Source organism: Siphateles boraxobius, unplaced genomic scaffold (genome assembly GCF_051911475.1).
Source record: "Siphateles boraxobius isolate OS27281-9 unplaced genomic scaffold, OSU_SipBor_1 23, whole genome shotgun sequence".
In the NCBI taxonomy this organism is placed as follows: Eukaryota; Metazoa; Chordata; class Actinopteri; order Cypriniformes; family Leuciscidae; genus Siphateles; species Siphateles boraxobius.
In genome coordinates, this window is record NW_027508844.1 from 1,795,688 (window position 1) to 1,822,628 (window position 26,941).

Sequence of the window (26,941 nt, forward strand, 5' to 3'; positions counted from 1 at the left end):
GGCGCTTAATGCAAGACTTGAGAAAAATTAATGATTTGATAAAACCACATGCTCCTATTGTGCCAGATGTACAAACTATTATTAATTCTATTCCTTTAGAACATGCATTTTATTCTGTCATTGATTTATGCTCCGCCTTCTTCAGCATTCCTGTTGACCAACAAACTCAGCCACTTTTTGGTTTCTGTTTTCAGAATTGCCAGTACATATGGACAAGACTCCCTCAAGGGTTCAGAGATTCTCCGGCTGTTTTCTCCGCTGTAGTGCACGCAAGGCTGAAGGATGTCAGACTCCCTCCTGACACCTGCCTGCTCCAATACGCTGATGGCATTCTCGTCACTGGTGCCTCTGCGGACATGTGTGCTGCTGCCACTACAATTGTCTGCAACGTTTTAGCAGAGGCTGGTTCCAAGGCATCTAAAGAGAAACTTCAGTGGGTGCAGAGGAAAGTCAATTACATCGGCAATGAACTGTCACAAGGCCAAGTTCGCCTGTCTGCGGACAGAGTCAAAGCCATCGCTTTGTTCAAGCACCCTTCAACACGGAAGCAAATGCAAAGCTTTCTGGGACTGGTCAATTACTGTCGATTATGGGTGCCAAATTGCTCCATGTATGACAAAATCCTGCGAGACGCTACGCTGGATGATAAAGAGGACATTACATGGACAAGTGAGATGGACCAAGCGTTAAGACATTTGAAATCCTCTCTGTTAAGGCCTCCCGCCCTCGGCCTTCCTTGCTACAAGCGAGATTTCCACCTGTACGTGCACGAAGGTGGGGGCACAGCCGCAGGAATCCTGGCCCAAGAGCATGGGGGCACTTTTGGTCCAGTAGCTTATTTGTCTAAAACTCTTGATTCAGTGGCTCGGGGACTCCCGGCCTGTTTACGTGCAGTGGCTGCTGCAGCGATCATGGTACAGGATGCTGAAAGGGTTGTTTTATCATATCCACTCACAGTTCACACATCACATCAGGTAGGAGCAATTATGCATAACATTTCTACTCAACACATGACTGCTCAACGTCGTTCAGGCTATGAGGCTATATTATTAGCAACTGCTAATTTAACGTTGAAAGTAACTTCTGTTATTCATGGTCCTACTGTACATCTGCACAGGTTGTTGACAGATGGTGAATTTGAGAGTGACGACCACGACTGCCTTACCAGAATCCAAACTTCGACTGCCTGCAGGCCAGATGTGTCGACATCTTTCCTGGAGGAGGGAGATAATTGGTATATAGACGGATCCTGTTTCAAGCCAAATGACAATTTATACTTGTGTGGATATGCTATTGTCAAATTACCTGATCGTGTAATTGAGGCATATTCATTGCCATATAAATCAGCTCAAGTAGCAGAATTAATTGCTCTAACAAGAGCTTGTCAGTTGGCAAAAGTTCAGTGCATCAATATATACATTGATTCCAAATGCGCGTACACCGTTGTCCATGATTTTGCTAAATTGTGGGAAGAAAGAAATTTCAAAACCTCCGACGGAAAAACAATTTTGACCATCGAAACCATCGAAACTTGCTGTTATTAAAGTAGCTGGTCATAAAACAGGTTAATCGGATGAGGCTAAGGGAAACAGGTTTGCAGATGAAGTCGCGAAATGGGCTGCTAAAGAAGTAATACTTAGTCCATACGTAAATGAAAAGAGCAACGATGTACCTATGATGAATTTGTCGCTGATTAATGATTTGGACATTAAAGTACTGCAAGCTAACCCTACGCAAGTTGACTTGATTCATTGGGCTGCGAACGAAGTAAAACCAGATCAAGCTGGTATTGTGAGAGACAAGCAGGGTAGAATCGCTCTACCAGCATCCACCGTTGTAATGCTGTGCAGGCATTATCATGGTGTATCACACGTGTCAAAAGAAAAAGTGATACAAAATTTGAATCAATCATACTGCATAGCAAATGTTCGAAAGAATACTTTGTTGATATTGGATGCTTGCCTGGTGTGTGCACGAACAAACAGACACAAGGCAACCCGCATGAAGCTTTACCGCATCCTGAGGTTCCTTTTTAATATTTACAGATCAATTTTACACACATGCCTCCATGTGGAAATCACAAATATTTGCTCATGATTGTTGATCGATTTTCTAAGTGGCCTGAAGCTTTTACGTGTGGTAAAGAAAACGCTCAGACGGTTGTAAAGATTCTTGCAAAAGAAATTATACCGCGTTTCAGTATTCCAACCGTTATAGCGAGTGATAATAGAACTCCGTTTGCTTCAAAAGTCACACAATTGTTAGCCAAAGAGTTTAATATTAATTGGCACTTCCACATTCCCTATTCGCCGCAATTATAAGCTAACGTAGAACAGACAAATAAGACGATAAAAGAACGTCTCAATAATGCGTGTCTAGATACAGGCAGAAATTGGGTTGATTTGCTGCCTGCCGTATTGACGGAAATGAGAATGTCCCCATCAGCAACCACAAAAATTTCTCCATTTGAAATTCTGATGGGTAGACCTTTCCCGACCCCTTGGGTCAGAGGTCGCGCTGGCAATCTCTCCACAGGTGACACGGAGGTGATCATCTCGGATTACGTGGATTCCTTAGTTAGAACGTTAAAAGGCATAAATGGTGATGTTTCTCTCTCTCTCCCTCTTCCTTCAGAAAAGCCGACTCATCCTTTCGTTCCAGGACAACAGGTGCTGATAAGGTGTCTGAAGCCCACGTAACTCGGTGAGCCGAACTATTCAGGACCATCCACTGTTATCGCTGTGACGAGGACCGGTGTTCTGACTGACCACCAGCCGCAGTGGGTCCATGCTAGCCGGGTTAAGGCAGCTCCATCCCAGGGGAACGCACAAGCCTATGTGGAAGCACTGATCGAAAGGAGAACGAGGAAGAGAAGTAGACGAAGAACGAGATTGCTGATTGATATTAGCAATAATTATAACTGAATCTATTAAGATTCATCGTGCTATGAATACTTTTGAATTTTTTGTATATGCTTTGATGAAAAGAACTGTCAAATATTAATGATTTTGAAGGAAATGTTTGATTGAAGAATATTGCATGTATTATTGTACTAGAATGAATATGCTGAGAATGATGTGATATGATAATTCTATTATGTGATAATTATCTTATCAATGGGGCCATTGTTAGAAATATATTTTCTCCCTCAGCATAAATCTATAACATAAGAAGGATTCTTTGTTCAGCCGAAAACTGACACGTTTGCACATTCTTTTCTATGAATTTATACTAACTGGACTTATACTCCTCCCCGTAAGACTTTAATTTAGACATTATGAGCTGAGCGTTTTGTCTCCCTCCGGCGCTGGGGTTGTGAATTGTTTATTCATAATAAAAGACCAATAATTGGGGCACTTCTCGTTTGGACCATTTCATTTCGATTCTAACACACCCTTATAGGCACACCCACCTTGAGGGCAAGGCTTTCCTATGTACTAATGTAGCAAAACAGAGATATTAAAAGATCACATTCAATACACACCTTATTGATGATGCATACTGTGTACAGGCGAGCAGATGAAACGTTCCTCAAGTGTTGTCCCATATAAAACATCTCGGTTACTAACATAACCTCGGTTCCCTGAGATAACGGGAACGAGTATTGTGTCTTTGCTAGATGCTATGGGGGAAAATTCCTTTTTGTCCGATTTGTTGAAGCCTTTTATTCAATAATGCAGTATTACTGCACGGCCATAATAGTGCGGAGATGCACGCACGCTATTGGCTGGGCAGTGGGAACGGCACATGTCTATGGCGAAGTGGCACATCTGCGCGAGCCAATCAGGCTGCGTCCCGCCGAACCGAGCGCAGAGCCGGCCAAAGAGGGCGGGGCATCTGCCTATAGCACAGCTGTCTACGCAATACTCGTTCCCGTAATCTCAGGCCCACTTGCTTGACCGATGCTAAGGCTAGCAAGTGTGCGGTCTTGAGCGAAAGTGCCCTTAATTCGGCCGACTGTAGCGGCTCAAACGGGGGCCCCTTGAGGGCCCTGAAGACTGTAACAGGACTGATAGGTCTCAGGAAGGTGTTGTGAGGGGGCGAGGCAGGTTGAGCATCCTTGCCCACTTCTGGAAGCGAACAATCAAATTGCTTCTACCCAACATCTGGCCGGCCACAGGAGCATCTAACTTTGCTATGGCCGCCACATAGTCGGAGCGTGGAGGGGTACGACACGCGTTCAGCAGCACTTGTAGGAAGGAAAATAGGAGCGGTATATCACATGAAGTAGGGTCTTGGCTCCATGCTGAGCACCATTTGGAGAAGACAGAACACTTAAGTACGTGGACGAGTCTCGTGGATGGGGCTCTGGTCTCAGATATAGTGTTTAGGACAACCTCGTGGATAGCCCACATGGATAGCCCATGGCATTGGCCATGGGGCTGCTGCTAGCAGCTGAATCATCTCGGGAAACCAAGGCTGGGTCCACCAAAGGGGGGCCACCAGACAGACTGTGCATCTCTCCTCTCTGATCCTGTTGATGACCTGAGGGAAGAGCACGACTGAGGGAAAAGCATAAAGGGGAAGACTGGGCTATTTGTGGGCCATGGAATATTGGGCAGTGAGAGTTGTCTTTGGAGGCGAAGAGGTCAACCTCTGCCCTGCCGAAGACACTCCAAATTGTTTGAACCTGGGGCTGGAGGGCCCATTCTCCCGGGGACACATTGAATCAGGGAGCAGACATGCTGTCGCGAGACAATCTGCCAGACACGTGCATCGCTCTCAGCAAGCGCAGGCTGTGTTGTGCCCAAAAGAGCAGACGTCTGGCTACCCTGTACAGAGGCTTCTACCTGAGTCCAACCCTGGTGGTTTATGTAGGATACTATCGCCATGTTGTCGGACCGGATTAAGACGCGATGTCCATTTAGGTCTGGTAGGTAGGTTTTGAGGGCGTGCGCCGAACGATCAGGCTCTTGGTCGCCGGAGAGTGCCGAAGCTTCACTCATGTGGAATAAATGAAGGGCAGTTGATCATTACTGAAGTAGAAAAATTTCTGAAATCCCATGGCAAAATGAGCAGCTGTATAGGCAGAAGCCCCGCCTCTTTGGCGGGCTCTGCGCACGGTTCGGCGGGACACCCCCCCCCCAGCCCCGGATGGGCTCGCGCAGACATGCCAGTTGGCCATAGGTTTGTGCAGTTCCCACTTGCCTAGCCAAAAGCATGCGTGCATCTCCGCACTATTATGGCTGTGCAGTAGCACTGCGTTATTGAAAAAAGGCTTCAATAAATCATTTAAGTTTTCAAAACTAAGTTTTCAAAACTAAGTTTTCCCCCATAGCGTCTAGCAAAGACGCAATACGAGTAAACGTTTAGGAAGGAAACCAATATAGAGGAAATTCTTAAACATTTAGTATTGTGTTAACATTCTGTGCTCATCTGCATCATCAATAAGCTGTACACTAAATTACACTTTTAATGTCACTGTTTTAGTATGTTAAGGGGCTTGAAGTGTTTTGAGTGTGTTTTTCCATTCCACTGCGCTACATCTTGCATTTTTAACCACAAAAATGTGTTCTGTGTGAATGGTCTCTTAGACTGGTTTGTTTTGCAATTATGCTTTCAGTATTGAATAAAATCTAAATGTATTTTGTCCAGTGCATTCTGGGATTTCCTTCCATATTAAAGATAGATGTGATTGACTCACCAGTCGTCCCGTGGCGCTCTGACCTCCCCCATTAAGCCACAGTCCCGGCAGCATGGCGGACAGATATGGGCCCCAGACCCCAGGGACGAACAGCGGCTGTGTGCTCACCTGAGAGATACAGACACACGCTGACATCAACAGTCACATGCTTTGAACACAAACAAGTACAGGAACTGAAGCTCACAGCCATGTGACATGAGGACGTCCCACATATGACAGCCAAACGGGACGTGACTGGTTGCTCTTCACAGGGCAGCTGGTGTCCCCTCACATCGGCCCCGATGACCTCTACAACAAGACAATAAAATTACAGAAAATATAACTGACACTGCTACATAAATTTAAACTCACAGATCTTACGATAATTACCCAGCTAATTAATCACAGTACAGTAACACAATTGTTTTTGCATTGCAATATGCAAATGAGTCACTATCTAATTAAATATGCACTCATATGCATATATTTCCTGTCCAGAAACCAGATTCATCATTTTTATTTGATTTTGTTGACATATTACTGTTTTTTTCCAGCAGGGATTTTGGATTTTTCTTTTTATCACTCTATAAATCAGAAAAGACTGTCAACAGACAGAAACAAATACATTTTCATCATGTTTTTAGCAGTTGTATAAAAATGTTGCATAAATGTGGTGAATGATATATGAACAAACTTTCATATAGATATAGATTTCATATAAACTAAAATTTTGGCGTGTGTGAAGCTGCTGAATTGGAGATTTCGGACTCAAGTTCACCGTCTTTAAGGATTAAAATTTACAGACACTAATAGATAAAGTGAAATAAAATAAGCACTTGTTTTCTTTCCACTAGTTTGAAAGAAGACAAGCTATGGAAGCAGTTAGAGCTCAAAACTGACAAGTGGATGAAAAAACCCTGGTTTTGCCTGTAAAATCTTGCACTAGTTTACATGTTTATGTATATATCATCTGAAGGTTTAGATTAAGCAGGTCAGGACAGTTATTACAGGAACACTGTGATGAAACCAAGAAGAGGCTGACTAAACATCAATGCCATATTAGGAGCACACAAACACTGCAATGCTCCTCCTGTGTCAACAGGATTTAAAAAGCCCCAATTATGCTTTTTAGTGTATTTCCTTTAATGTAGTGTGTAATAAATATGTTTGCGAATGTGAAAGATCTGCAGTTCTCTTACAAGAGGTTCTCTCGTATTGCGTAAGCTAGCTTACGCTACGGGGAAAGTCATCTTTGCTCGAGATATTGAAGCCAAAAATTATCCTTAATTTTGTATTTATTGTCAACGTAGTGCAGCAGCCAGCAGACTTAGAGCAGGCCATCTTGCGTGCTCATTGGCTGCCCTGCGGCAACTGCTGCAGCCTACCACTGAGCCTCGCGCGTGACGTCACGTCCAATGAGGGCGCTTTGCGCCCTTGTGCGTCATAGCCCGCCAAAATGGGGGTGGCTTAGCGTATAAAAGCCAGGCTCGTTTGCTGCGTCACTGATTTCATCATCTTCAGCGAAGCTCTCCGCATCGCGGAGTCAGTCAGAGATAGAACTGTTATCTCACAGAGCTGTGCTTCTCAGCCATCTGGAAAGCTTGGGTCTCATGGTCAACTGGACCAAGAGGTCATTACTGCCCACTAGTCAGTCAGGTTTCCTTCCTAGGAATAGAACTGGACTCTGTGGCTATGACGGCCCGCTTATCGACACAGCACGCCCGCCGTGTTCGACAGCTAGCCGCGTCTTTCCAGGAGGGCAGCATTACACCTCTGAAGACATTCCAGAAGATGCTAGGCTGTATGGCATCAGCTGCGGCTGTGCTTCAGCTGGGCCTCCTGCGCATCCGCCCGCTAAAACGCTGGCTGAACACCCAAGTGATAGTTCATACAGGACCACCATGTACTGGTCCGCTCGGACAACATGTCTGTGGTGTCCTACATAAACCGTCAGGGCGGCGTCAGATCCAGAAACCACTGCAATCTGACGGAACGCCTTCTTATATGGTCTCAGGGCCGCCTGCGCTCGCTGAGAGCCACGCATGTGCCAAGCCACTTGAACGACGATCCAGACAAACTGTCCAGGAACTACGTTCCCCAAGGGGAATGGTCCCTGCATCCCCAAACAGTCCAGTTACTGTGGCGCCTCTTCGACAAAGCGAAAGTCGACCTGTTTGGGTCAAAAGACAACACTCATTGCCCGCTGTTCTTTTCAAAGAACGAGGATGCGTTGGCCTAAATCTGGCCCAGCCTCCCACTTTATGCTTTCCCTCCGGTCTCTCTGTTACCACAGGTAATCAAGAGAATCAGGGAAACGCGCCACTCGGTGCTCCTTATAGCCCAGAATCAAACCTGGTTCCCGGAGCTTATGCGGCTGCCCCAAACAGCCCGTTGGCCGATTCCGGTGAGGAGAGATCTCCTCTCTCAAGCCCGCGGCTCAATCTGGCATCCCCATCCAGAGCGCTGGTCTCTGCACGTATGGTTAATCAACGGATACCCGTTGTACTGCCAGAAGGAGTGATGAACACGATTACGCAAGCCAGAGCTCCCTCTACGAGGCGACTTTACGCGTCTAAATGGTCGTGTTCTCCAAATGGTGTGCTGATAGAGATCTAGACCCACGAATGTGTGGGGTCACGGGGTTGCTTAGCTTCCTTCAAGAGAAGTTGGATAAGGGCAGGTCCCCACCCACGCTTAAAGTCTATGTGGCGGCCGTCGCAGCGTTCACTGAGTCGACGCGTGGCCAGTCAATAGGAAGGAACGAGCTCGTCATTCGCTTCCTTATAGGAGCTAGACGGATGAATCCTCCGCGACCCTCGTCGGTTCCCATGTGGGATCTTTCACTGGTCCTAGAGGCCCTGAAAGCTTTCCCCTTAGAACCATTAAACTCCGTGGACCTAAAGTACCTCTCGCTCAAACCCGTTTTTCTGACAGCTCTGTCATCAGTTAAACGTGTGGGGGATTTACACGCGCTATCTGTTAGCGCAGCGTGTCTTGAGTTCAGGCCAAATGACTCTAAAGTCATCCTCAAGCCAAGACATGGTTATGTCCTTAAAGTGTTGGGCACCGCCTTCAGAGCGCAGGTCATTTCTCTTTCGGCTCTGCCAGCATCCGATAGTGAGGGTGATGTGGATCTCCTCTGCCCCGTCAGGGCACTGAGGGTTTACATTACGCGCTCCGCCTCTTTCAGGCGTTCGGAACAACTCTTTGTCTCGTTCGGTGGGCGCACCAGGGGTCTCGCCGCCGCTAAACAGAGCCTGTCCAGATGGATAGTGGAAGCTATCACATCTGCTTATAAGTCTAAAGGTCTGCAATGCCCCTTGGGCATCAGGGCGCATTCCACCAGAGGCGTGGCCTCGTCGTGGGCTTGGTCCAGCGGAATTTCCATTCATGACATTTGTGAGGCGGCAGGCTGGGCCTCTCCCTCCACATTTGTTAGGTTTTATAACCTGGAAGTTCCCGCCTTGCAGGCTAAACTTCTGTCAGTGTGAGCAGTGTGTTTGTCCTGCCCAGATGATCATGCGCAGACTTCTCTCACGCGACGTTCGCCTTCCTGGTTGAGCTGCACTATATAGTGAATAGTTATATGGACCGGCGACGACGCTCTGTATACCCTGTATGTGCTTATAACATGTGCTGGCCCGCATTGCTGGCCACCTGTTTCCCACTTATCTATGTTCCCCGGGAATCCCTGGGACTCATGAAGTGGAGGCTGGGCGCACGGCCTTGACAATGGGTTCCCGTAGTGTAAGCTAGCTTACGCAATACGAGAGAACCTCTCGTAAGAGAACGATACTCGGTTACTAACGTAACCTCGGTTCTCTCTAGAAGAGGGAACGAGTATTGCGTAACCTGACTGTGCAGGCGCCACAAGCGTTTTTCGCTTCAGCTGCTGAAACCAGGACACAGCCAACGAGCCTGGCTTTTATACGCTAAGCCACCCCCATTTTGGCGGGCTATGACACGTAAGGGCGCGAAGCGCCCTCATTGGACGTGACGTCACACGCGAGGTTCAGTGGTAGGCTGCAGCAGTTGCCGCAGGGCAGCCAATGAGCACACAAGATGGCCTGCTCTAAGTCTGCTGGCTGCTGTACTGCGTTGACAATAAATACAATATTAAGGATAATTTTTGGCTTCAATATCTCGAGCAAAGATGACTTTAGCTTAGCTTACGCTAGCTTACGCAATACTCGTTCCCTCTTCTAGAGAGAACCGAGGTAACGTTAGTAACCGAGTATCGTTTCAATGATCAAAGTTCCGATAAATAGATTTTTTGTCTCCAAAAAGAAAGCGATTCTGAACTGAAATGAGTCAACCTGTAATTCCAGTCTCACTTCCTGATATGGTAAAACCCACGGTATTGTTAATGTTCGCATCCCAGTGTATATCAAGAGCTGAGATTCAGATATGATAATGAGGGTTTGGTTTCAGACCAATCACAGCAGACTGGGCCATCTGACCAATCAGAGCAGAGCAGCTCTCAGAGAGGCGGGGTTTCGAGAGACTGAATCCTTGATCGAAGCATTTCAGACACAGAGAGAAAAAAGCTGATGCTGCAGTGGATATTATGAGGAAATTAAAGTGTTCCTGCTTGTTCTTGTTGTTTACAGTAGAGGTCGACCGATAGTGGATTTTACAGATACAGATATTTAGGTTTGACCGTACATGCCGATAACCGATTATTCAACCAATATTTTTTTAAATGGATACTGGATTAAAAACAAACATAACACTCCAGTAAAACAGTGCTGAACTGAAATGTGCTAAATTAAATAAATATATAAATATGAATATATTAAAATGAGAAGTTCTACATAACTAACTATACAGAAATAAATTTAGACATTAAAATATTGCAGATATGTGTTTCTTTAGCTATTACCTAGAAACATAGCCTATATAAATTTCATAGGTAACACTTTGGAAGTCCCATTTGTTAACAAGGATGTATTAGCTAGCTTTCATGAACTATATGCATTATGCAATATATGTTTTACTGCATGTATTAATATTTGAGCAATACAATTGTACCTTGATCATTCATATTAGTTCATAGTACATTAACTAAGGTAATAACAGATAAAATAAAAATTAAAACTCAATTTAAAATGTATTAGTAAATGTTGAAATTAACAAACTAACAATGAATAATACTTATACAACATTTATTAACCTAAGTTAATGCTAAAAAATGTAATCTTATTGTAAAGTGTTACCATTTCATATAAATCCAAAGAGTCATGCTTAAAGATGGCCATATTTTAAATATCTGCAAAGGCCAGAGCATTAAAATTACATAAATGTAGACCTATATTACATGTATAGTCTCTTTGCTTCTATTTTAGAACACATGATGATTGTTTAATCAAAATAACAATATGTGTTGTAGTGATAAAAATATAAAGACCTGATCTATTTAGGAGTGAAGCGGGTTGTCGAAGGTCACACACTCAAACAGAAGTGGAGTGACACCGTATTTAACGCAGTGTAAATGCATTCATTATGGCCTTGGTTACACTGTCAGTGAAATGAGACCAAATTCAGATTTTTTGCTCATATGTGACACAGATCGGATGTGTTATATGACTGTGTAAACAGGGAAAAAACGCATGCATTCGGATATTTCGAGATCTGTTTCAGGCCTCGTTCATATGTGGAAATAAATCAGATATAAATCATATATGTGCCAATGCGACTGTCATGTAAAAGGCAGGATTTTCTGAGGCATTACGTCTCCGCGGTTTAATGACGAGAGACAACCCCGACACGCATCTGCGAAGGGACGGATGGTGTCGTCATAGGAGAGGAATGTGGACACACGATGACACAACATATCAAAAGTTGGCTAGCTCATCCTAACATTTCGGACCCACTGCTTCTCGTTAAAGCCCGCCACAATCTCATGAAAGTGCATATCTATACCACAAATTTTATTTCTCGTGCCATTTACACCAAAAATAGTTTTTGAGTGCATATGATATAAATGAATGAGGCATTTATATAGCGCTTCCAAACAATGGTAATTTCAATAATATGTTCTTTATGGTGTGTAATACGCACGCACTCCACACCCCTAATCCTACCCAAGGGGTTTACAGTGCGTATTATGCACGCAAAACTATTTTTGGCGTATAAATGGCGCGAGAAATAAAATTAGTTACGCACTTTCATGAGATCGTGTTGTATGTTCCCAGCAGTCCCGAGATCTCTCGCACACAATAACTGAAGCACATGCGCTGCTGCGATGATGGCCCTTTTCGTCGTCCTCCGCCTCACAATCATGCTGATGTTTGGCGAACTTCGCATATATCGCAGAGCTGGCATCAAGCATATTTCGCATTCGTCCATCTGTGCAAGAACCAACTTTAAGCATGCGCGATGTTTCAGATAGTATGTCAAATCGGAAATGGGTCACAATTGAAAAAGACGTGTAAACGGACAGTCAAATAAATTGGATATAGGCAACAAATCAGAATTGGGCATCAAGACCTGCAGTGTAAACGAGGCCATGACACAGTTTTCTCTTCATTTCAAAGAGCCGTGGATGAGCGAGCGCTGCATTAGCACTCAGCTGGTGTGGCGTATCATACCTAACCCTCCTGCGTGTGCGTCTATGAGTGAAGCGGCCACAGCCGTTCCCGGTCTCAGGCCCAGATCTGCAGCCGCCTCTGCGGTCAGTCATCGTCCTACAGGAGTCCCAGGAATACAAGTCTGCTCACCTGCACACACACACACACACACACACACACACACACTATCAGTCAACACGACCGGCTGAACACAGACAGACACCTGAGCTTTACTCTCTCCCACCGATTTTACAGTAGCTGTTTTCCATCAGGTCCTCCAAGCCGATGGCGCTCCAGAAGGTGTCGTCCCAGCCTTCAGACGGAGAATACGTCCACTTACAGACAAGAGTACAGAGAGACCTGCATCAGGAGAGCAAGACATGCTGTGTGGATCACTGCTTGAGCACCTGGCCCTTTGCCCCTTGGTGCCCAAAGAGCCCTTTTGTCAAGGCAAAATTTCCTATCCTTTTTTTGTAATTAAAGGCCCTTTTGTGGATGCCTGCCCAATCTAACTATTAGTAAAATTAATGAATAATTTAGCCGTAAATAAAATGACCCACATGATGACCTTTCACCTGACGAACTCACCCGAATGACACGCCGCACGCGCATTTTTTAATATCGCGCGCACTACCAGAGGATATCTTCAACACCTCGGCTGCTGGTGTATCATTCTCAGCAAAGTGATTTTGAGGTTTGTTTACTTATTATTGTTATTATTTTACAAGAACGACGTGAAGAGATGTTGTTTATATTGCTGTGTGTAGCCTGCATAAGTAACGTTAGCTTGCTGTTTGAGGGAGAAAAGTTTTAAGAGTGTCGAGGGGCCTGGTCTTTTTATGTCATTTGACTAAAAACTATTCATACTTTGAACTACTATTATTATTATTACAGTATTTATTTAAAAAATGTCGAGAACCTTAAAAATAATTATCACATTACTAGTAAGGCTTACCATATTTATATTTAAGGCTTTTCTTATTTTTTTCTACCTGCAGGTCTTGGTGTGCAGCAGCTTCTGTGAGCATCTCCCTCACAGCAAAGGCAGCAAACTCACTTAAGGACTTCAGTAAGAATTTACCAGAACAGGCATATCTATATATTTATATCGCTGTGGGCCTCTAGTCAGTCAACGTAGTGTGATTGCTTAGATCTACGTCACACATAGGCTCACTATTGGCCGACGCTGGTCATGTGGGTGATGCGTGTGACATACAACAACAGAAGCATACGCTGTTACACTAGTTAACTGACTCGAGGCCCACAGAGAAGGAAATTAATAGTTGAAATAAAGTTGTTATTTTTGTTTGTTTTTGCGCACTAAAAGTATTCTCATCGTTTGATAAACTTAAGATTGAGCCACTGTATTCACTTGGACTATTTTAACGATGTCTTTAATAACTTTTCGGGGAACAAGTTTCAATCCCTTAGAAGCCTATGGAGGAGTGATCCAGCTCTCAGATTTCATCAAAAATATCTTAATTCGTGTTCTGAAAATGAACGAATGTCTTACGGGGTTGGAACGAGGGAGAGTAAATCCTGACAGAATTTACATTTTTGGGTGAACTATCCCTTTAAACAAGTTTTAGTGTTTTCTTCTTCCCTCATATTTGAAATATATAAAATATTTGTGACATAACTGTATATTTGTTTGTGTTCTTTGTGCAAAAAAGCTAAGTGAACCTCAAGGAACATATTAAAATCTTTTGTAAAAATCTGCTTTAAAGATTTGACTTGGCTAAAGTGGTTGAAGTGATGGATCTGATTTAAAGAAGTAATTTCATATACATTACTGTAGTCAATTACATATATTGAGCTGCATCAGCAGTTTTGTAGATCTACAACCCTAAAGTTGTTTTTATCACAGAATGAATGTCGTCTATGAAACAGTTGTGCGGATCCTGCATCTCACCTGCATAAGGACCCTGTAGCTTTCCAGGATAGAAAGTCTGGAAGGTCAAAGAAATGTGCCGCGTCTTTCCAACAGGTTTCCTGCAGATTCTAACCGCAAAAGAAGAAACAAGCGTCTGAAACACAAGTGTTTATAGTTCTCTCGCTCTTCCTCAGGATCCCAGCGCTCCTCACCTCTTTGAGCCACAGTAGTTTGGGCGGCTGCATTTCGGGCGACATCACCCCGCCGACCCCCTGAAGCACTCTGTGTTTGGTGTGTGTGATCCGAGCGGCTTGTTCTGCGGCCCGGTGGTCCATCCACATCACCACGTTCCTCTCTCGGACGCCTGCAAGTAACACTGGGTCAGAGCGCTGGCTCACGCTCTCCGCACGAGTGATGAACACGCCTCACCTGTGTGATTGACAGCCACGGGCTGGAAGTGCCGATCCAGAGCCACCAGTGAACAGGTGGCATCAAACCCGAGCCCTCGAACACACGTCACGTCAATGTCCTGAGTCACTCCCTGAAAATAAACGCAAACAGCCGTTTGACCAACACAACTCCAACAGAGTCCTAGACAATGATGATGCACAGTTTATGTGCCTGCGGGACAGATGGTCGACCCACCTTCACGGCCCGGCAGCACTTGCTCCAGATATCAGCTGACGACTGCTCATAATGCTCCGCACGCGGCTCCCAGATGACAACGGGCTCCTCTGCTGTGTGCTTGACCTGACCGTCTGGAGTGACCAGAGCCGCTCGAAACACTGGCAGTGCCCACATCCACCGCCACATAATACCTGCTCATCTCACTGGACACCTGCGGAAACACACACACACACACTTGTGCTAAGCACCCTCAAACACAAGCAAGAGCACCCTCAGTTGATACTGTAATAATACATTGTATTTGGATAACAGATTTTGGCCCGAACCCAGAGTAATCCCAGGTTTGGGATAGGACAACTAAGTGAGGAGATGGGGTGGTGGATGGACGCTGGAAAACTGTCATATAACAGCGGTAAAATCTACTGTATGTATACCTCCTTATGTTAATTGAGTTGCCTGGATGACTCCCATGACAATTACTAGGTTAATTATCTGAAAGTGCTTCTCCCGAACTCTGTTAATAAAACATCATTTCACGAGTTCACACTTACATATAGGGGTGTGACAGTTATTATATAACCGTGAGACCGACGGTTATAGTTAAACACCGTCATTAGAGCTCTATAACCGCCAAAACCGTGTTATTTAAATTATTTTTACAAACATGTTTTGTTTGCAATGTAATGTTTGTAATTCAGAATGTTTAAATACTAATATCAGCTTACGAGGGAAACGGAGGCGGAGTTAAGTGATGCTTGGCCGGAGACTGCTGCAGGAGATGATTCGAGAGAGGTCTGTGCCACTTTACCGATCAGAGCGCGCGCTGACACGGAGTAAAGCCTTGTTTATACTCGACGCGTCCGCACAAGCGCGAAGATGCGCGCGGCAAAAATGACGCGACGGGTGTGCAAGACCGGTAAAGCCTTGTTTATACTCGACGCGTCCGCACGAGCGTGAGTCTCGGCTGACTGCGTGCGCACCTCTCCAAACAGACGAGGCGTTTATACTTGACGCGCTCGCCGTTGTGCTATTCTGTGAAACGACAGGTGGTGACTTGGAGTAATTCTCCTCTAAACCACCAGGAATCAGCAGTGAAGAAGTAGCTTGCCGGTTATTAATTGCTGAAATTCATATGAAAAGAGTAATAAATGCAGTAGGTTTATTGTACTTTCACTGCATGTAAACTAGTTAAACAACTGAAGCCTTATTGAAGAGTGTTTAAACCTTAATTTCATCAGCAGGGCTTACTTCTGCTATTGTAGGCTTATTTTGTAAATGTAAGCAGTTACTTTAGACAAGTGCAAACTGGGTGCTTAATGCAAATGTGTTCCTATTCACAAAATGCAAATGTCTCTGTGTATAGAAGGATCATAAACATGCTGGTACAGACGTACCAGTTCGGCCAGATTCGGCTCAAAGTCGTTCATCTTCGGATGCGGCGCCGAGCAAGATTTTACAAAAAGTGCCGTGCACACCGCCAGGCGAAATGGGGTCTTGCGCACCCAAACGCACACGACCGCCCACACCGCAATAACGTCATTTTTGCCGCGCGCACCTTCGCGCTCTAGCGGACGCGTCGGGTATAAACAAGGCTTTATGTGTTTGGTTATTACTTCGCTCGACCGGAAGGGGTCGCGCTGCATCCGACGGGAGCCTGCAGCTCACAACATCGGAAGAGCGATAATTATAGGGTAAAGAAACAACCAACCAAATTAAAAAGTCATTTTTTTATTCCATTTCCACCTATCATAGTCCTCAAGTATCTCTGGTTATTTTAACGTCTATTTTTAATCAGTAATTATGTTCAGGATAGGGTACACATTTTCTAAGAGCTATTTCCTTGTTGTGGATTAAAGTCCTTGTCTCTTCACACGTGTGTTTGTGTGTGTGTGTGTGTGTGTGTGTGTGTGTGTGTGTGTGTGTGTGTGTGTGTGTGTGTGTGTGTGTGTGTGTGTGTGTGTGTGTGTGTGTGTATTTATGTATTATGCACATTTTATTATTGTTCTTCTGTCTTTTACAACTGTTTTAACTATTGTTCTAGTGTAGCGATGTTTCAGACAGTTGTAATTGTATAACTGGAGTGACAAACAACTTGAATGTGAGGCTACATGGTAAATTCAAACTATCCAAGCATGACTTAGGCCCCATCCACACTACTACGTTTTAGTTTAGAAACGGAGACCTTTTGCTACGTTTGCACCTCCCGTCCACACTAAAACGGCAAAAATGAAGACCTAAAACGGAGAAGTTTAGAAACGCTGCCGACCCCGTTTTGCGTTTTGAATCTCCGGAGGGCGTTTTAGTGAAGACGGGTCAAAACGGAGGACTTTAGAAACGATGACGCAGAGGCTCACGCTCGGCTCTCTGATTGGATGTCATACAACGGAATAAAACGCACAACAACAGCCTGGACTACCAGTTACGTTAGAGCAAGTAAATTCTGCATTTCACAATGCTATAACTGCCTACATGCACCGGAGGCAAGCTATTATTCCAGCGACCTGTGACAGTTCCCGTGTGCAGCGGCGGTATCGACCATACATGGAGCGTCGGTCATGGGTTAAGCCGGGACGAACCAGCACATGGTGGGATAATTTTATCAATGAAGTTGTGGTTCCTGAGGAATGGTGCGAAAACTCTTGAATGTCCAGATCGGCACTTAACAACCTCAGAGAAATCTGAGGAATAATCAATCCGTTTCCTGTTTACACCGGCACGCGCATGCCCAGTGTAGGTGAATGGTCACGTGATCCGCGTTTTCAGTCGTTTTAATGTGGAAGGAGATCAGTTCTAATACGCAGCTCAAACGCTGGTGTGGACGGAGATCGTCTTCGTTTTAATTCTCCGTTTCTAAACTAAAACGCAGTAGTGTGGATGGGGCCTTAGCCTACCAACCTGTGCAGGAGGAGCTGACTGCTCTTCATCAATACTGCTGTACCTATACTGAGCCGTTTCACTGCTGCTATAGAAGCTGTGGCTGCCTCTGACTCTTTTCTTTTTTGAAGAAGCTCTGAATATCTCTGCTTCTCTTCATAACTATTCTCTTAACCCTAACCCTGGGGGAAATGTAATTCAATCACTCAATCAATCAGTTAGTCAATTCACTTTGAAGTAATAGCTATAACTACAAACATAAAGCAGGATCATTGTCAAATTGGGTTAGAATCAGTGTGCAAAATACAGGTGTTCGTGGGGCTCTGGAACCCCTTAAATAACAGCTTTGACTCCATTAAAATGTCAAAAAGAAAGGTGTCAGCAATGTGCCTAATTATAGGATCTACAAAGGTTTATTTTTACATAACTAAACTGTTTTTATAACGTACTCGGTTACTAACGTAACCTCGGTTCTCTCTAGAGAGGGAACGAGTACTGCGTAATATCTTACGCTATGGGGAAAACCTCTTTTCCACGAGATATTGAAGCCAAAAATTATCCTTAATTTTGAATTAATGTAAAACGCTGTGCAGCAGCATGCAGACATAGGTTAAGACGGCTTGCGCGCCTATTGGCTGCCCTGCGCCAACAGCAGCAGCCTATCGAGAGTGGCTCTGCGTGACACATATCCAATGGGGGCATTTCACGCCCATTTCATCACGTCCCGCCAGAAAGGGCGTGGTCACGCCCTATAAACATAGCTCGATTAGGCTGGTACAACTGGTTTTCATCTCTTCAGCGAAGCATCACCGCATCGCTGGATCCGGAGTGAGAAGCCACTATGGCGTTATTTTTTAGTCAAAAGTTATGAGCGTGTAAGACATGCTCACGAGCACATTATGTTATTTCACACGCGCAAAAATGAACCTTCAGGTGGCATGATAAAAGTACTCGCGCACAAATTCAACAACCGAGAGGTGTAGAGGTAGCTGCGAGCGAGCGCCTGGCATACTCTCATAGGTTAACTCTGCTTGTACAGTGGAATCCTGCTCGCGCGCAGCGGGCTTCTGCTCGCGGAGTGCTGTTTTGCTCGCGCCGTGGATTTCTGCTCGCACAGCTGATTTCTGCTCCCTCGAGTCTACATGACTTTTGACAATTTGGGGGCGGAACCAAGGAGGGCACTGACCCTCTTATGATTGGTCACTTTAATCGTAATCACAACCACAGGGACATCTTTGTACCTTGATTGACAGCTCTCATTACAGGAAGTCAGAGTCAAAGGATCTGACGGAGTTTTTTTAACGCCATAAGCCACGCCGTCTGAGAAAAAGCACACAGCGGGACGAGCCTTGAGTCTGAAGTCGCTGGGGTCGCCGCGTAGCCTTAGAGATTTATTGTGCATTGTTGGCGGCTTCATTGCACTTTGTGAGATCGTGATGAAATGACAGAGCGACAGCATTAGTGATTGTAAAGGGAGCAGTCTTGACTCGCATTCGAGGCTTCAGCCTATATAATCCATTGAATAACACTATTATTTTTCATGCTGCTAAGAGAACCGACGCCAATTGCATACTGTAAAGTTTCAGAAGTGACCTGGATTCACGCAGCACGGGATAGAAATATGACGCTAAAATAGTAACGCATTGAAGCAATGTAAAGGCACACTAAATTAATAGAAAAATATTTGTAGTATATATATATTTTAAATTCTATTCCAAATATTGGTAAAAGTTATGACTTGTAAATAATAGGAATGTAACGACCAAATCTCACGATACGATAATACCTTGGTGTAAAGACCACGGTACGATCATTATTGCGATATTTAAAAAAAAAGAAAGAAAGAGTGACAAATGAAGACTTGGAAAAAGGTGCCATATGTGTTTATTAAACAATGATTAAACATTACAATGATGTACAAATTAACCATGTAATTTCCTGACTCTTTTTTTTATCCTCATAACTTCTGCTTAGAAGGTATATACACACACATACAGAGAGAGAGAGAGAGAGAGAGAGAGAGAGAGAGAGGGGGGGGGGGAGGGGAGAGAGAGAGAGGGGGGGGGGAGAGAGAGGGGGGGGGGAGAGGGAGAGAGAGAGAGAGAGAGAGAGAGAGAGAGAGAGAGGGGGGGGGAGAGGGGAGAGAGAGAGAGGGGGGGGGGAGAGAGAGAGGGGGGAGAGAGAGAGAGAGAGAGAGAGAGAGAGGGGGGGGGAGAGAGGGGAGAGAGAGAGAGAGAGAGGGGGGGAGAGAGGGGAGAGTGAGAGAGAGAGAGAGGAGAGAGAGAGAGAGAGGGAGAGAGACCTTTGAACAACTTTAATTACAAAAATTTAAAAACAATCTTCAATCACTTATTTAGCCTACAAAGAAAACAAATAAATAACAACCACCCATAAACCTTTTTACAAGCATGATCAACATAATATTATACATAGATTTGTAAATCACCATTGCAGTCAACCTCGCAAATACAGTTATTTATAGCCCACTTGAACTTGAATTCTTCAGTATTCTCATTCAGTCGATAGTATTCAAATTCTATTCTTAACCTTGACTTCATCAAACCCTCATAAATCAGTACCACATCAGTTTGTCCCATACCACCTATTTTACTTTTACGAGAGAGCCAAACAGCTAACTTTGCTTGTCCGAACATAAAATTGAGTAGATGATAGATCTCCCTCTTACTACGTTTATATTTAGGTCCATAGATATACAACTCAAGTGTGAAAAACTCTCCCAATGTCTGACACCAGCCTCCAAGAATTTCAAAGAGAGGCAATAATCTACTACAGTCAGCAAACAAATGAAAAACTGTCTCCTGCTGTTCACAGAAAGGACATCCCATCCCCGCTAGTGGATCAACATGTGCTCTGTATCTGTTTGTAGCTATAATACCATGTACAACGCGCCACTGCAGGTCTCCAGACCTTTTTTCAATGGGGGGCTTGTACATGGTCCTCCAGCTACCTTTCGGGGAAGAGTCTGGTCCAAAAAATTCTGTCCATTTAGTCTCTTTTACATTTTCAAGTGCACGAAGATGAAGAACTTTTAAACACAGCATATAAGTAGCTTTTTTCCCAATGTCTCTGAAACTCCCCAATTGAGGTGTCTTAAGGGATAGAATGCCACCTTCACTTTCTTGCCATAATCCCGTCGCAGCTGTAATATCCAGTTCTGGGAAAGAAAACACAGCATTTTCTTTTTTGCGTAAAAATAAAGAGTCTCTACATTCCACCGGCATGCACTCATAAATATGGTTCAACAGCCTCTGCGCAACTCGGACTGATCTTATGCCAAGCTTGGTAGCCAGAGTCTCTGCAGAAATCCATCCATCTTCAGTCAATAAGTGTCCAATCTTTACAATGTTTGCAGACCATAAAGCATGCCTCACAGAAGTTGATTTTAGAACATCCAAATCAATTTTTGGGTTAAAGATCAAGGGTTCTTCCAGTAACCACTGGCTCTGTTCACCATTTAGATCTCTGCAAACTTTTAAAAGAGTCCACGCTCTCAACATTGACTTGTAAAACGATGACAGACCAGTTAAGTCCAGCTTATTAATGTCCATTAAGAACAGTTGACAATCATAACCCATTTTGCCTGCTCTTCTCAAGAGGCCACGGGCTACCCCACGCCAGCTCACTTCTTCACCATACAGGAGTCTTTGAGCTGTCTGGAGTCTGAAAGCTTTAAATCTAGATCTGATGTCAATGAGTCCTTGACCTCCCTCCGTCCTGGGCAGATAAAGTACTGGTGCTTTTAGCCAGTGACACCCGGACCAAAAAAAATCAACTAGTTTCTTCTGAATGTCCATTATCAGTTCTTCTGGAGGTTCTAATATCATCATTTGATGCCATAAAGTAGCAGCAATAAGATTATTACAGACCAAAACTCTACCCCTATAGGATAAGCGGAGGAGCAACCATTTCCATCGAGACAACCGAGCACATGTTTTCTCCACTAGTCCCTCCCAATTCTTTTTCCTATATTCTTTAGATCCTAAAAACACCCCTAAATATTTAAAACCTTCCCTTACCCATTGCAACTCTCCAGGAAGGATGGGACCATTATTGTCATGCCCAAACCATACTGCCACACTTTTGCCCCAATTAACTTTAGCAGAAGATGCTTTTTCATAATTTTCTAAACACTTTTTAACAACATTAACATCTTGATTACCTCTTATTAAGACTGTAAGATCGTCCGCATATGCAGACATTTTAATAGACTGTGAAGAATCCATTTCTCTGATTTGCATCCCCATTAATTCTCTTCTTAATTTACAGAGTAACGGCTCAAAAACAATACTATAAAGCTGCCCTGAAATGGGGCAACCTTGCCTAATACCCCTCTGAACCTGTATGGGGACACTGAGACCGCCACCTATTTTTATCAAGCAAGTTGCCTCATTATAAAGCAATTTTATCCATGAAATTAAATTTTCTCCAAATCCAAAAGCCTTAAGAGTCTCAAAAAGAAAATGGTGGTCAACTCTGTCAAAGGCTTTCTCTTGGTCCATTGACAAAAACCCAACATCAACATTGTTGTAAAAAGCATAGTCATACAGATCCCGCATCAGATGTAAATTGTCTGCAATAGATCTGCCCTTAACACAATATGATTGGTCCGTATGAATAATTTCATGTAATACATCATTTAACCTTTTAGCAAGACACTTAGAGAGAATCTTATACTCTGAACATAGGAGAGCCACAGGTCTCCAATTTTTTAGTCGCGTCAAATCTCCCTTCTTTGGAAGTAATGTTAAAATAGCACGCTGACAACTTCTTGTTAGACATCCTTCACTTATACATTTCTGAACAACTTCAAAAAAATCATGACCAATAACAGTCCAAAAGCGTTTATAAAACTCGGCAGGAAGTCCATCAATTCCTGGTGCCCGCCCTGATGAGAGATCCATTACTGCTGAGGTCAATTCATTAAAAGTAAGTTGTGCTTCCAAAAGTTGTTGTTTTTCTGTAGATATCTCAGGAAGATCTTTTAAAAGTTCATGTCTACATTGATCATTTAAGGAATCAGCAGAATATAGTTCAGTATAGAAATCCACTGCAAGTCTACGCATCCTTTCCGGGTCTGTAACAAGGTGTCCATCCTTATCTTTTAAAAACAACATCTTTTTTCCATGCTTAGTTTTCTGTTCTAAATTAAAAAAGAAGGACGTAGGAGCATCTATGTCTCTTTTTGTTAGAAAACGATGTTTTATAAGTTCTCCTTTGACTTTTTCATCAAGGATTACATTCAAACAGTTTTTCTTTTCAGTCCACATATCCTTCAAGTTAGGAGAAGCATTTACAATCATATTCCCTTCAATAATGTTAAGTTCTTGCTCCAAACTCTCTAATGTTTTCTTTACACACAAAGTAGAATGAGAAGAATATTGTTGGCAATACTCCTTTATAAACACTTTCCCAATCTCCCACCATTGAATAATATTATCATATCTTCCTTTCTCAGTTTTCCAAACTTCCCAAAAATTCTTAAAATTTTCACAAAAGAAAGTGTCTTCTAACAATTTAACATTAAAATGCCAATAAGAACTCTTATAAGTTTTTGTTATGAGACTACATTCAACTGTGATTAATTTGTGGTCTGAAAAAGGGACAGGAGTAATAGTTGAATTCAGAGTCCTGTTCCTCATATTATGAGATAGGTAAAACCTGTCTAAACGAGCAGCAGAAAGTGTGTTATTACTAAAACTCACCCAAGAGTACTGTGTAGCTAATGGATTATTTTCTCTCCACACATCTGATAAGTGAAAATTATTTACCAATCTTGCAAGACAATTAGCTGACATTTGATGTGGTTCTTCCCCAGTCCTATCTATTATGAAATCTAAGGTGCAGTTCCAGTCTCCACCACAAACAACGAAATCTCCATCGTCTTGTTGTCTTAAAAACTGTTCTAATTTAGAAAAGAGCCTTATTCTCTCAATACCTATATTTGGAGCATAAATATTCACAAAAATGAAATTCATATTGTGTATTTCAGCTCTAACAATCAAGAGTCTTCCAGGTACCAATTCATTTTTCCACAAAATATTGAAATTGAGAGAAGGAGCAAAAAGAATTGCTACCTCTGCACTTAGATTATTCCCATGACTAAGAAAGTGCTCTCCCTTCCACCATAGACCCCAGTCAACTTCATTATCTAAATTACTGTGGGTTTCTTGCAAAAAAATAACATTTAACACTTTCAAATTAATAATCTCAGAGAGAAAAACACATTTTTTCATATCCCTCATCCCATTCACATTTAGTGATCCTACTCTTAAGATCTCCATCAGAAAGAGAGAGGAAAGAAAGCAAAGAAAAAATAAAGAAAAAGTGTAACCCATCATGAGTCTTTAACTTTCCCCCTCGTTAGTGGCTCTTTTCCAAACATTTTCAATTTTTGTCTAGCAGATGTAATATATTTCTTAAGCCGAAACCTTTTCTGTTGAGAGAGCTCAGTACAATTACTAATTTTTCGGGCCCAAGCTACCGAAGAAACAAATTTCTCAAGATCAGGAAAGAAGTCACCAATTTCTACTCCTGCTTTCCCTTTTGTTTCATCAAGAAAAACATTAATCTGTTCAACAGTGTACAAATCACTTTCTCTTGCTCTTTCCATCTCAGCCCACTGTTCATCTCCCACACCATCTTCAGTGCTTTGAGATAAACCATCCATTTCATCACCTGCGTCCTCCTCTGGACATTTAGCATGAGTCACTAAAGAGTGTTGCGGCACATCCTCTACACTGCATTCATTCACCATCCTATCCGCAACTCCACAAGCACTAACAGGCTTTTCAACAGCATAACTACACCCAGGCTGATCATCACTCACACTTTTATAAACAAATCCACTCACCTCCTCCTGTTCCTTCACCTCCTCCGTCACTCTATCAATCTGCACAGTGTCTTGTTTATTCCTTCCAATCGCTTGAGATTCTCCCTTTGATTCTTCAGCTCTAGATGCAATCGTTAAAGGCTGAGGTTCATCGCGCACTTTATGCGGACACGAGAAGCGCTTATGTCCGACATCGCCACAATCAAAACATTTCAAACTCTCCGTGCTTGCGTACACCATGTACGAATTATCTTCGTGTTTAACTCGAAAGAAACTTCTAAGGATCGATCTTGGGAGCTTAGGAACATAAAATTTGACGTCGAAAAGACAATACATGCTTTAGCGCCGCATTTTTGCACCCTAATGGAATCGTTCTCATGGGGCTTGCAATTTTCCCAAATCGTAGGAGTTCTTTTATTATTGCATCACTGGAAACAAACGGCGGGACATTTGAAATTGTGATTTTAGTAGCTGGGGCAGACAGCGGTGAAACCGGAACAAAAGCCTCTTTCACCCACAATCCGTCCACAGTCAATTTATTCACCAACGCTTCAGCTTTCAAAAACACTACGACCGCTTTGTTCATTCGCGAGCCAGAGATTATGTTATCAAAACCAACCTTCTGTCCTACCGCCACCAACAAATCTTCAACTGTTACACCCGCCTCTGGCACACACCTGCACCCATTACGAAGGGATAAGCAGTCGTTCCTTGCGCCGGAACGGCTGCCATACCGGCACTCGATGTTTTTTTTTTTTTTTTTTTTTTTTTTTTTTTTTTTTTTACCGTAACGTAGGGGAAAAGAAACAAAGAAAAGAAACAAAATCAAAAGAAAAAGAGGGCAAAAACCCCAAAAAGGAGAACGCTCTCCAACGCCACCACACACGATGGACCTCACCCTCACCGGAAGTGTGTGAGAGAGAGAGAGAGAGAGAGAGAGAGAGGGGGGGGGGGGGAGAGAGAGAGGGGGGCGAGAGAGAGAGAGAGAGAGGGGGGGGGAGAGGGGAGAGAGAGAGAGGGGGGGGGAGAGAGAGAGGGGGGGGGAGAGAGAGAGAGAGAGAGAGAGAGGGGGGGGGGAGAGGGGAGAGAGAGAGAGGGGGGGGGGGAGAGAGAGGGGGGGGGGAGAGAGAGAGAGAGAGAGAGAGAGGGGGGGGGAGAGGGGGAGAGAGGGAGGGGGGGAGAGGGGAGAGAGAGGGGGGGGGGGAGAGGGGAGAGAGAGAGGGGGGGGAGAGAGGGAGGGGGGGGAGAGGGGAGAGAGAGGGGGGGGAGAGGGGAGAGAGAGAGGGGGGGAGAGAGGGAGGGGGGGGAGAGAGAGAGAGAGAGAGAGGGGGGGGAGAGGGGAGAGAGAGAGAGGGGGGGGAGAGAGAGAGAGAGAGAGAGAGAGAGAGGGGGGGGAGAGGGGAGAGAGAGAGAGGGGGGGGGAGAGAGAGGGGGGGAGAGAGAGAGAGAGGGGGGGAGAGAGGGAGAGAGAGAGAGAGGAGAGAGAGGAGAGAGAGAGAGAGAGAGAGAGAGAGAGAGAGAGAGAGAGAGAGGGGGGGGAGAGAGAGAGGGGGGGGAGAGAGAGAGAGAGAGAGGGGGGAGAGAGGGAGAGAGAGAGAGAGAGGGGGGAGAGAGGGAGAGGAGAGAGAGAGAGAGAGGAGAGAGAGAGAGAGAGGGAGAGAGAGAGAGAGAGAGAGAGAGAGAGAGAGAGAGAGAGAGAGAGAGAGTGGGTGAGAGAGAGTGAGAGGGGGAGAGGAGAGAGAGAGGAGAGAGAGAGAGAGAGAGAGAGAGAGAGAGAGAGAGAGAGAGAGAGAGAGAGAGAGAGAGAGAGAGAGAGACGCAAACAAACACACACACACAGCGACAGACAGACGGACACACACACGGGTTAATATTTGGGTGAACTCCCCTCATTACTGTCATTACGTTAGTTAATTCACTCTCACTACTGCAAAAAGATAAAACTGAATACAGCGCGCTATTTCCTTCATGCAAATTTCATATCCGTTTGCAACTGCTTTGTTAGTTTACATCGGTAGAATGACTGTAACATTAAGTCTCTCACAGTGAAACTCCTACCTGCTTCGCGCGCGTCTGGAGTAAACGCGTTTACTCTCGTTCACTTCTGCAGGACTTCAGTCAGAGTTTCAGCGACTGAAGAGAAAAACATTCACAATGTACTTTGGATTTTCGCTTACGGCGCTCGAGCGCGACCAAAAAGTACGACCGCGCGAGACTCAATAGCATTCGTGCCGAGGTCATTATGGGATAGTTACTATGGGATAGTTAGAATAAAACCCTTTCAAACCCTGCACTCACTGTGCGGGGTTAATGCAGGAATCCTGCAAGACAGAATGAAAATCCGACAGAACAGGATATTGCTGAGCAGGGGCGTTGCTAGGGTCTTGATACATTGGGGGCTTAGCCCAGTCCGCACCACCCACCCCCGCTTTTGGTAACTACTACTTCTACTCAGAGGCACATAATTATAAGCAATAATATCATCAATGGAGGGTGTGGGGGACCTCCCCCAGGGAACGTTGGGC

At 44.2% G+C, this 26,941-nt stretch overlaps 1 pseudogene; it reads right to left on the reverse strand.

Annotated features, from left to right (window-relative positions):
* Positions 1–26,638, reverse strand: part of LOC143747607 (FGGY carbohydrate kinase domain-containing protein-like) — a 51,785-nt pseudogene extending 25,147 nt beyond the window's left edge.
* Positions 26,639–26,941: the final 303 nt, after the last annotated feature.